Here is an 8179-nt window from a genome sequence, read left to right on the forward strand (position 1 = left end):
CCTTGCCTCAGGTTTGCGAATTCAGCGCCTTTATCTTTACGGTAGGATACAGGAAAGAACCGCTGGTAGAACTCCGTCTTGAATACCTTCCATGTAATCTCAGTGCCACGCTGCTCTAAAGCTCTCTTAATGTTCAACCACCAATTCTTGGCTATATCTTGCAATTGATGGCCAATTAGCTTTATCTCTTCTCGTCACTGTACTCCAAAGAGTCGAATAGCATTTCAATATCCTCAAGCCAGCTTTCGCACTCGATGGCATTCTCGGTACCTTTTAATGTGGGAGGTCGAAAGGATTGGAATCGCTTCAGCAACGTCTCCATAGGGGTCGCCGTAACATCCATAGGATCTCCGGATGTGCTCCCCTGTTCTGGCGCTACTGGTCGTAGAGGCACAACTGCTCTTCTAGGAGGCATATCTAATAAACCAACGGATTAGTAGACAAGATATACAACTGTCTCAGCCATCCTCTAGTCAGTTACCTCTGATCTAGAATCAGTTCTGATTCAGTTTATTACACGCTGAAAGAAATCAAACACAAACAACATGTAATAGGAAAGCAATAATCATGCTAGCACATCATCAAGCAAGGAAGAAGACTCGATCTACCCCGCTCATTCTATCCTATCTTAGTCTAAAGGAACTATCGCTCTGATACCACCTGTTGTGGGGACCCGGGCTCTTATTCTTTTTCTTGGGATTAAATGGATCATTAATATAAAAACGTGGGTCAATTTTTCGCTTTTTACATTAAATCTAATGTAAACAAACCAGCATGAGTTCTTTATTTAAATACAACATACAAACATCAAATACATGTATTACTCTGTATGTTCCCCCTAACCAGTAATAAAAGACATTACATAATAAAAGACAACTACTGGTCCATCTGCTACGCCCGAGATCTCCACGCTAACACGATCATCTCTGTCTCGACCCAGATCCTGCCCCACCTGTTGTTATGCACACATACAGACATAACAACAGCCGGAAAACCGGTGAGAACAAATCCCAGTATAAACATGTATACATGAAATAAAACAATCTAAAACATGAAACATGCTGATATGAATGTCATTCATATATAATCATGCAATGCGAATCTAATCATGTCTAGATGCGACTCGACTAGAACTCTAGGGATCCCGTTGTGAATAAGACGTCACTGACTGTCACCTACCCTACCAATCGAGGTGCTGTACGTCTTATTCCTAGACTTCGGCCTGATCTGTATCCACGTCTACAAAGGGGCGGTGATCTTCCCCTAAGCTGAGATATCGCCGAACATCTAGTAGTCTGCCTGATCTCCAGACTGCCCTATCTTAATGCATGAATACAAAATCTGTAAACAAGCATAATCATTCTAATGCAATGTCCCATGATCTGTAAACACCGCATAGTAAGATTTGCAGACAAGTTCTATAAACAAATCTATATACAATTCATAATCATATCAAGATATAAACAATAAAATAAGTATGTGATTTTGGTTGGGAAACTCAAATGTGATCTCATTTGAGTCGTGATTCCCCAAACAAAACATGTACTATACCTTTCGTCGTAGAATCGCTGTCACGGTCGTCAATACGAATCTGAAATGGAAATGTGGATACGCACTCTATCAATTTCTAATCTAAATCAACATATATCCAAGTCACTACGTGATCTCAATTCATTTCGACGGCATAACGACGTAATTCTCGATACCGGTCAATCAAATTCTCAACAGATATCAACACATTATCAATCTAAACTCATCAACTCATAATCATCATCCTAAACATGTCATAGTACCCAAAATCTGCATATTTAGTTCTAAACATGCTATAAAAATCGTAACAATTGCATATGACATCCGTTCTTCGATCCGGTTACGAATATATATTCATAATCATCACAAGAATACATAATCTAGTGTACTTCACAATTTCCCCAATCACCATATCTCAAATCATGTTGAAACTGAAAGAAAAATACATCACCTCGTAGCTAATACGGAGAGGAGTTCAAAACCGAAGTCGGATTTGAATTTGGATTGCTAAATCTTGCAAAATCACAATTATAAAGTCTAAGAAATGAAGCTTCTCTCCTATGAATTCTCGAGCCTTTCTGCTGAAATGAAGAAATAATCGAGGCAAATTGTATATATACTTTGCATGTTTCGAACACATGGCTAATCCTTTGCATTACACGTCTCGCGCATATGCGCGGCATTACTCGCGCATATGCGCCGAACCTACTGTCTCGGAAATTTTAGTACTCGCGCATATGCGCCACTAAACTCGCGCATATGCGCCAATGGTTCTGGACGCTCCGCGCATATGCGCCACTACTCTCGCGCATATGCGCCAAGGCTACTGTACATGTCGCGCATATGCGCCACTCTTTCCGCGCATATGCGCCAATGCTACTAGAATTCTCATGCATATGCGCGCATTCCTTCGCGCATATGCGCCATAGCTTCGGCCTTACTTATTCTTTTGACTATCTTTCACATCTTTATTATACATTCCCCTTTCTTTTCTAGTCCAATGAAATACATCTACAATCATCTTAATTATCAACGAATCCATCTGATTATGATAACTAAATCTTTGAGCCTTACATTTGCATCCCGTGCGTTTACCCTAGGATTGGACCTAGGCCCGTGTTTAGCTCACACGGGCCATTAGTTTTGGGGCGATTGATCATCCTTGTACTGTTTTCTATTTATAATATATGCATGATATGTTATAAATAATGAGTATGTGCGTTATTATTATTATAATAACAAAGTTGCATGAATCCGGCAAACATACGATCAAACATGGCGAGCTTTTAAAATAAAATTAATGATGAGACCTTTCAAAATTAAAAACCCTCATTTTGAATAAGATTCAAAATTAATATCAAGTCCGGAAAAGGGAATTATAAATTTGTTTATAATTTCCTTGTCTTCCATCGACAATGGGTGCATGATGAATGCTACCCGTACTCGGGGCTCGGCTCATATTATTGAGGGGGCCCTGGGTGCCGGAAAGCTGTGACATCCATTGACATTGTGATGTGAACTACGTCGAACTCCAATGATTTCGGCTCATATTATTGAGGGAACTCCAATGATTTCGGCTCGTATTATTGGGTCCTAATCAAACGTGAGACAAAAGTTTACGTAGAGGGTTGCATTGTGATGCAATTGGAAACTACCTTTTAGGAATTGTGATTGGCTGATATTATTCGGGATCACAATTCGCTAATTGGACCTTACGTACCTACTGAGGAAAGGAGTTTCCCGTTTTCACTAGAGGGTAGTGAAAGATGTCAAAACAGTGGGAGCAAATATTTATGAAGTAAAAGTCCAAACTCCATATCTTACTAAATATTTAAAATAGTCATCAACATTTATCTGTTTTTTACTTTTCAGTACAAATCAACAATGTCTTCGATGCGCAATTCGATATTTGTAATACTCGACAAACACATATTAACTGGACCTAATTACCTCACTTGACTAAGAAATTTGAAAATAGTCTTGAATTCGGAAAGGGTAACATATACACTGACTCATTCGCCCCCTGTTGAGGCTCCGACTGACTGCACTCCTGAGGAATTGCAGGCTTACAAGGAATGGTGTGACCATGACTTGATAGCCAGGTGTTATATGCTAACTTCTATGAACGATGAGCTGCAGAGGCGTTTTGAGGGTGCAAAGAATGCTGCTGACATTCATTTGCAACTCAAAGAGCTCTTTGGAGAGCAAACGCGTCCTCTTAGGCATGCTACCGTCAAGGAGCTGATCACTTTGCGCATGCGAGATGGGACCTCGGTCCATGAGCATGGCCTAAAGGTGATCGGGCTCGTGGACAAGCTCGTTGGCATGGATCTGATCTTTCCTTCGGAGTTGACCACCGACGTGTTGCTGTTATCGCTGCCTAGCTCATTTGATCCTTTTGTGGTGAATTTCAACATGAACAAGATGGAACCGACCCTTGAGGAGTTGGTGAACATGCTTGTTACGTTTGAATCCACCATCAAGAAAGAGAAGTTGGTTCTTTATGTGGGTTCTTCATCTGGTACGAAGATTGATCCACATGGGAAGGGAAAGAAGAGTTCTTTCCAACGTCCCAAAAAGAACGTGCCGTTGAGGCAATCTCCGAATCCTGTTGAGACAGCCAGACCAGTTAAGGCTGACAAGACTGGTGATGTTTGTCATCACTGCAAGAAGCCTGGACATTGGAAGCGAAATTGCAAGGAATATCTGGCCCAGAAGTGTTCTGGAAACGGTATGTTCTAAATTTAAGTAAACATTTCAATTAACTCTACTTCTTGGGTATTAGATACCGGTTGTGACTCACATCTCTGTAATTGGTTACAGGTGATGGGAAGAAGTAGGAAGCTTAAGGAAGGTGTGACCTTCTTGAGGATGGGCAATGGAGCAAGAGTTGCTACCAAGGCTATTAAGGATGTTTACTTATTGTTGAACAATGACTTTAAGTTAATTTTAAGAGATGTTTTGTTTGTACCTGTTTGGTGTAAAACATTGTTTCCATTTCTATTGTGATAAAAATGGATATTCTTGTTTATTTAGCAAAGGTGTTTGCAACATTTACAAGAATGAATGTTTAATTGGTACTTGAGAACTTGAAAACGATCTCTATAACTTAAAATTAAAAGATATTCCATTAAATGTCCATTCAAAGGCAGACACCATATGAGATATGGATGGGTAAGCCTCCCAAATATTCTCATCTTAGAATATGGGGAGCCCTGCTTATGTGAAGCAGGTAGTGGGAGATAAATTGAATTGTTGATCCATTTTATATTACTTTGTGGGATATCCAAGGAATTAAGTTGGATATTATTTCTATCATCCCCAAGAAACAAAGGTGTTTGTTTCTAGGAATGCAACCTTTTTGGAAAAGGATTTTCTATTGGATAGAAAAAGGGAGATGATAGAACTCGAAGAGGTTCGAGAGACACCCACAGTCGTAGAACCCACACCCGAGAAGCCAAGTGAGGAGATACAAGCTCCTAGCAGGTACAAGAAAGTCTCGAGACCACCTATGAGGTATGGTCTGTTAGAGTAGGTGCCCGTCGAGCCAAATGTTGGCCGAGTGTTCACAATGAAACTCTATGTATAAGCAGTCTTTATTTTAATAATATTTGAAATTATTATTTTGGCAAATCTTTATCTGTATACCCATGCTAGCTGCATAGATAAAGCCCTTGAATATACAAATAGAAGAAAGAATATGAGATGCTCATATGATGAGTATCATGAAACTCATATTTGTAATACTGTATATTCTAAACGGTTCCTAGTCGATTCAGCCGCCACTAAGAAGGATATAGGCCGCTCGAGTTAGAGACTAGTATCTGCGATGTGAGTACCATGTTTCATTGGTAGGGGACATTGTGATGTCCGAACGTGCAGATAGGTGCTCCTTGTAGAGTGCACTGAACAACCCTCCATAAAAGGACTTTCCAAGTGGTTCTCACTTATCGAGTGGAAAAGTCCTGGTTTATGGTTGTACAGAATTAGTCCTTATGACCCGGGACAACATTGAGACTCTATGTGCTAGAATTACACTTTGACTTGTTTACCGACTCTCATGGGGTCATTAGGTGACAAGGTTGGGTGTTCTGTCGAAACACATAGGAGTCGATGCATTGTAGTCGGGGATTCACCGCTTACCTTCGGGTATGGATATCCTATGTGTTATCATGTGTATGTAGGTTGAAATCTCTAGCCAGAGTATGGTTGTAATGATGAAATGTGTTTCATAGATTACACCATCGATGCAACTACGACATGACACATAGTATCGATTCATAGACAACTCTCGATAAACCAATGGTTGTCGAATCGATCGGGATATATGAGTTGAAGGGACCGTACTGTACGCTAACCATAATTGAATGGTTCTTGCAGGCACTATCATGTGATACCTAGGGAATCACGTAAGAGATGCTGCTAGGCGTTTAACGTGATTTGTTGGGTACTATCAGACTTGAGTTCTGACGTTCTTAATATCAAGGAGTTGATAATTAAGAATGGAGCAATTGGGGTATGCTCGTATAAGGACATGTTTAGTCCGAATCACATGGAGATGTGAACCCACGGCTAGTTGTATCAATGAACCATTGAGGGCCACACAAGTGCTAGCTTTGTAAATCCCGATGAGAAGTAAAAATAGTTCAATGTGTTGAACGGCTTATAAAGGAGTTTATAAGCGTAAGTAAAATTAGAAGTATGACTTTTATAAAGGAGAAAATAGTTCAATGTGTTGAACGACTTATAAATGAGTTTATAAGTGTAAGGAAAAATAGAAGTATGATTTCTATGAGAGAAATGTAAATTTTGATTTATGGAAGTGTTCCTAAATTAAAATTTGGCCAAGAGAATAATGTATTTGAAAATTGTGATTTTCATAAACATTATTATGGACTAAATAAATTAATTCAAGTGTTGAATTAATTAAACACTAGTGGACCTAGTAGAGTCCAAATAATTAAATTAATTCAAGTGTTGGATTAATTAAATAATATTGAGTCTTGTAGAGCTCAATTAAAATAATTATTTAAACTAGTGGGACTTGAGTAAATTCAAGTAATGTTTAATTAGTCTCAAATATGTTTGAGATAATTAAATTTAGTCCAAAGTTTTTAATTTGATTAAAAACTATATTATATGCATGCATGGGAGGTGAAGGGTTGGAGATTACTTTTTATTAAAATAATGCAAGGCATGCACCTTTTTCACTTTTGCTTTTTGCAACACCAAGACATGGAATTAAAATCATTCTCCCTTCCCTCCCACTTTGAGTTGGCCGAAACTTCCATCTAAATTCTCTCAAATTTTTCTCCATTTTTGTGTTCTTCAATTTGTTGAAGAAAACACACTTCTCTTTGAAAAATCTTCTAGTTTTTCTAGTGCAAAACAAGAAGAGATTTACCTAGTTGGTGGTGGGCCTAATTTGAAGGAAAGATTCAAGAAGAAAGGAGGAGAGCTTGTAGATTCATCTTCCATTCAAGAGCTTTGTTGTTCAACAACAAAGTTGGAGCCAAACATCAATCCTTGTGATTGATAGGTAAATTCTAAAACACCCTATGTATGGAGTTTTATTGTAAATATTGCACAAACAAGGGTGGCCGAAATTTTCCCTTAAAAATTCGATTTTTTTTGCTTCCGTTGCGCTTCCGGCCACCGTAACCGGTCCGCTTTCAAGTGGTATCCGAGCTTAGGTTACGGATTTTGTGTAATATTTACGTAATATTATGTTGAGATCGATTTCTAACCGCTTGAGAAATTTTTGGTGCAAAATTTGAGAAGGCCGAAATTTTTGAAGAAAAACAAAAAAAAAAAAATATTTTTTCGGGCAGCCCGTGAGCTGCCCGAGGGGCTGCCCGAAAATTTCGGGCAGCATGGGGCAGCCCGAGGGGCTGCCCGAATGTTTCTGTTTTTAAAATAAAAAAAATAAAAAATTTGTGTGGCCGGAATCCGGCGACGGAGCTCCGGCGACGGCGATGACGACTAGGGTTTCCAAAAGTGTTTTGGACAATCTTAGTGTCATGGGCCTTGATGTTGTTGGGCCATTTGATGGTCAACATATTTTGTGAAATTTAAATGGGCCAAAGTATTTTTAGTGAAAAATGGTTTTTGGGCCCTTAAGTTTAAATTTACAATTGTTGCACATATTTTCTCATAAAATAAATAATTGAAGTGGGACTTTAATTATTTATAGTAAATTGTGATTTACAAGAAATTCGATTATAAATAAATTAATTTGAAAGTAGACAAATGTGTTTGTATACTTTGTTAATTTAATTTATAATTGTGGCGGTTAGTGATTGGATCAAGATATATAATATTGGATCAATTAATTATAGTGATAATTAATTGATGGTGTATGATATGTGATATTATGCATGAAGGATGATCAAAAGCCCAAGCCCAATTTGCTAGGTGTATGCTAGGATATTTGTGTTGAATGATTGTAATAATTATCAATTTTAAGTGGGCTTGGTTTATGGCCCGTTCCCACCTCATGAGATGTATCCCTACGTGCCATGGATATTTAATTGTAAATATTAGAATAGTGGAAGATCAAGATTGGAAGATGGTGGTCTTGGTGATTATGAAGATCGAAGACATGTAATATTAGATGCTAATGTAATAATGTAGTTGCATTTGCATCCCG

This window comes from Primulina eburnea, chromosome 2 (genome assembly GCF_022965805.1).
Source record: "Primulina eburnea isolate SZY01 chromosome 2, ASM2296580v1, whole genome shotgun sequence".
NCBI classification, from domain to species: Eukaryota; Viridiplantae; Streptophyta; class Magnoliopsida; order Lamiales; family Gesneriaceae; genus Primulina; species Primulina eburnea.